The sequence below is a fragment of the Miniopterus schreibersii genome (genome assembly GCF_964146895.1).
Source record: "Miniopterus schreibersii genome assembly, chromosome: 8".
Lineage (NCBI taxonomy): Eukaryota > Metazoa > Chordata > Mammalia > Chiroptera > Miniopteridae > Miniopterus > Miniopterus schreibersii.
In genome coordinates, this window is record NC_138109.1 from 18,475,446 (window position 1) to 18,480,352 (window position 4,907).

Here is a 4,907-nt window from a genome sequence, read left to right on the forward strand (position 1 = left end):
GCGGGCGGGACCCGAGCGGCTCCGCCCTCTCGGCGGGCGGGGGAGAGAGGGGTGGGCCCTGCCTCCAGCCGGCGAACCCCCTCCCGGCCCCCACCCTTCTCCGGCTGCTCCCGCTGGAGCGAAACCCAGCTGTTCCTGCAGGATTTGCACTTGGAACAACATGCAAGTCTCGATTTAGGGTCCCTGCGGCGGCGGGGGGGGGGGGGGGGGGAAGGGCAGCTAATTTGAGAGCCTAACGAGTAAAGGAGGGACATCTTTTTGGATCAACTTGAAGATTTGGGAAAAATAATATTTTGTATTAAAACAAACAAGGGTATGTGCGTAATCTCATAGAATACAACTTTTGCATAACATACAAAGATAAAACTCGAGGAATACCCTACCCTGCTTGCTTAGAGTCCTGGGGTCCCATTTCCTTCTTCCTTTCTTAAGGAGTACTTGGGGAAAAGCTTGGGAAGCCCTGGCCCTGGCTAATGTGTGACCCAAGAAGTTGACTCCATTCAGCAAACACTTCTGGAGTGCCATGTGTGTGTCTGTGTGTGCGCGTGTGCGCGTGTGCGCGTGTGCGGGTGGTGGGGGGAGAGCAGGAGAAAGTAAGAGGAGACCTTGTCTTGTATGCCAGATGGAGTGGGGATTCTAGGCAGAAGGCCCAGCATGTGCAAAAGCATAGAGCCGTGAAGGGGGGGGCACATTTGGAGGAAGTAGTTCTGTACTGTTGGGGTGGTGTGGGGAAGGGGCTTGGATGAGGTGGAGGATGTTGAGGGTCATGGTAAAGAATTTCCTAAAGGCATGGGGCTTTCACGCCGGGAATGACCTGGTCTGACCTGGGTTTCAGGAAGTGGAGTCATTTTATGATCAGCAAGGTGGAGGCAGAGACCCTTTCTGTTGTGTCTGCTTATATGCAGTGCTGCGTACTCAGAAAAGGCCTGTAGCTGAGTAACAGCAGCAAAGATGGGGATTTCAGGAAGAGAGCCTGGGCACCAGTTAGGTCACTGTTGTCATAGTGCCTGCAGGACATGAGACCTGCACTGTGACCATGGCAGTGAGTAAGGAGAGAAAGCTAGGGTACTGAAAGTGTAGACACTATGAAATTTGGAATGGATTAGATATGGGGGTGAGAGAGAAGATATTGAGGGCGTCTCCCCAGCTCTGACTCCTCCAGCAATGTCTTCACTGGAATTAAACTTTAATGAGGTACAATTTAAGAAACAGCTTGAAGTCTACTCCTCTGCTGTTTGTGAGTCCTGCATCACACCGTCGCCTGGTCCCATGTCTCCACCACCCCCAGAAACAAGTTGGTTGCACATGCAGCAGTGATTCCTCAACTTGTCCTTGTGGCCACAGCCCTGATTTTGTTCAGGTGGTTCCCTTCTCTGTATGACCAAGGGAAGGCCGGCCCCAGCCCATTCTAGGAGTGAGTCCCTTTTAGTCCCAAGTCCATTGTGGTTGTTTACATGCCTCTTGCCAGTGATGATTTGGGCTTGGACCCATGAGGCAGGTCTGGCCTGAAAAACCAGAGGGGAAACTTATGGTGGGGAGGGAGCTTCTGGACCAGGTCTCTTTACTTTAAAAAATCAGCCTACCCTCTTTGCTGGGTGTGGATGTAGTTGGTGGTGATGCTTGGGGTTGCAGCAGCCATCTTGGTACCAGTCTGAGGATGCAGCCAACGCCGGCCTGAATCCAAGAGAGCACTAGGGAAAAGGAGCTGGTGCTCTGGCCAGAGCCTAGACTTTTGGATATGTGAGGTGATCCATCTTATTGCTTAAGCAAGTTTAATAGCCTGTGCTGTCACTTGGCAACCAAAATAATCCCAAATGCAACACTGATATGCACCCCCATTTTTTAAAAGGAGGGCATGGTCTAAATTATTGAATTATTTGAAGTGAAATTTTAAAAGGCTTCATTTATTCAACATGTGATCCATCCCCCTCTTCTGTAGCAACAAAGTAGCTGGAAAAATAGCTAGTCAGCTAGAGACCCCACTTTCCAGCTGCTCTTGCAGCTGAGTGTGGCTTCCTGATTAAATCCACTTCAGCAGGATGTAAATAAAATAATCCTTCGGGCATTGGGCTTCTGCTCTTCCATGCTCCGTTTCCTCCATTTCCAGATGTGCCAGGGACCCAGCTTCAGTAATGCTTCAGAGGGGCTGACGGAACGAACCTGGGTCCCTGAGTGACCGTACGGAGTGGAGCCGCCCACCAGTGGACTCGAGTATGAGAAATAAACTTCCATTTTCTATAAGCCATTGTATTTGGGGGTCTTTGTTGCAGCAGCTTAACATTCCCAGTGCTGTTCTACATCTGTTTTGAGAAGAGGCTCTACTACAATTTAATGCTATTGTCTAAAACCTTTCGGTGGCTAAGTTCCTCTTATTATCTAGCTCCAACCTCTCCCAAGGTGTATGGAATGTGGTTTCCTCAGGCTGAAAATCACAGCCTCTTTGACCTTTCACAATACTTTCCAGCTTTCAGCTTTTCCACCCTTCAAGCTATTCTTTTCCTGATCTTACGCCATCTCAATTGTTAAAGGAAGAAAAAAAAGGCCCAAAATGGCATTACTTATGCTAAAAGCCCATGATACAAAACCTAGATTTAATACCTCATCTAATTGCAGTTTCACCCTCTCCCAGAAACATAATCTTATTGAATCAGTTGGAATTTTCTGGTGAAGCACCAGTAAGGTGATCTGTCAGATAGCCCTCTCTGTCCCCCTTAGAAAGAAGAGGCAATCGACATAATGAAAACTCTTTCCCTTTTCTTTCCCCAAAGAAAAGATGTCCAAGCCCCCAAATAATCCTTTTTCTTTCACTAAAATCCAACTTTCTATAAAATCCTGCCATTTTGTGCACCTCCTCGGAGCACCCTTCTAGTTGCTAGGTGGGATGCTGCCCTATTCATGAATCGTTTAATAAAGCCAATTAGATGTTCAAATTCACTCAGTTGAATTTTGTTTTTAACACAGTTAAGATGCATAGCACTACACTTAAGACTGTTGGTTATATTTAAGTTTGTCAAGTCATTGCTCTTTATGGATCTCCGTTTCCCCAACCTGATGCCATTGAGGGGTCTAAGACTTGGAGATGCCACCTGCTTCCATTCACACTCTAAAAAGCAATACTAATATTAACATCAGGAATTTTTTGGGGGAAAACAATCCAAGAAATATTGTTGAGTGGGAAAAAAAGGAAGACCAAACACACACAGACACAGATATGAACACACAGTCATACGCATGTACATTATATGCATAGCAAAAACGTGTAGAACCCTAGCAATTTTAATGTGTTTATCTATAGGCTAGGATTATGGGGCGGGACTTCAACATTTACATTGTATCTCTGTTTATTATGTAATTTTATAATCAGAAAGAAAAAAATAGAGTCTCATTATTCATGGATTTCATATTGGCAAATTCCCCTACTCCTAAAATTTACTGGTAACCCCCAATCATTACTTGAGGCACTAGAGTGGTGACCACTCAGAGTTGCCCAACATGCACATTCACAGCTGAGGTCGAATAAGGCCTCTGCCCTGTTGTGCAACTCTCAGGCTGTAAACAAGTATCCTTTTTGTGGTCTAGTCTCTGTCAGGCTTCTCTCATTTTTGTGCTTTTCTGGTTGGTGATTTTGCTGTTTAAAATGGCCCCCAACTGCAGTGCTGAAGTGCTGTCTACCGTTTCTAAGCGCAAGAAGGCTGGGATATGCATTGGGGAGAAAATATGTGTGTTGGATAAGCTTTATTTGGGCATGAATTATAGTGCTGTTGGCCACAAATTCAATGTTAATGAATCAACAGTATATATTAAATAAGGCGTTTTTAAACAGAAACACACATAAAACAAGGTTGCGTATTGACTGGTTGGTGAAAACGTGGCCAGAGGCTCACAGTAACCTGACCCTGTACTTCCTTAAGGGGCAGCGATTCAGTATTTGCTATTTCAGTCTTTGGGGCAACTTTATAGAACAGAACTGTGAATAAGGAGAGTCGACTGCATTTAAAATTGTGCCTAACAGCGTCCGCCAATACAAGGTTCCAACACCCAAGTCCCTTCCCAGCCAGGTAACACTGGCTCAGGAAAGGGCTGTTGAGCCACTCCTGTGTGCCAGGCACTGTGCTGGGCACCTCATGGCCTTTCTTTTGTTTAATCCTCACAACAGCCCTCCAGACTTGATGTTTTTCTCCCCATTCGCAGATGAGGAAACCGCAGCTCAGAGCAGGGTTTCTCCACCCCAAGCTGCTGGAGGAGATCCCACATCTGGGTCCTCAGCTCCAGCTGAGGGTCTTTATACACAGTCCAGCTGGGCCGCCTCTCTGTGCCCTCCCCACCGTGGCAGACCTTTGCCTGTCTCAACACCATAGACACTCCCTTCTCCTTTCTCATTGGGGGACTCTGCCTCCCACTCATGGAGAAAGCAGAGCCCCTCCCGGGGGACTTCTCAAATTCCAGTCCCCTTCAGCCTATCATCTTATCCACAGAAAGGCCTCCAGTCCTCTGTGAAATGAGGCAGCGTAAAATAAACGCGCTGCTGAAGTCAAGGCGTTTATAACTTTATTCATCCACACCCCCTTTTCTCTAGTCTGAGGACCAAGCCTGCCTTCTGTTCAAACCCAGCTCCTCCCCCTGGGCCCTGGGTGATCCCTCCGGCCCTCTCTGGGACCTGACTCCTTCAATTACACTCCTCTCTGCATTTTTGTCTCCCCCGCTCAGCATTGGTTACTTTCCCTCAGCTTACAAACATGCTCAAGTTTCTCTGCAAACAGCACTCCCTGCAGCCCCCCACCTTTAGCTACCCGCTCACTTCTTGCTTTTCTCTAGCCTGGCCTCCTGATAGATCCCTCTGCACACCCTCCCCTGCCTTTCATCAGCCACAACAGTCTGGCTCTGCTCCCCACCACCCCGCCACACTC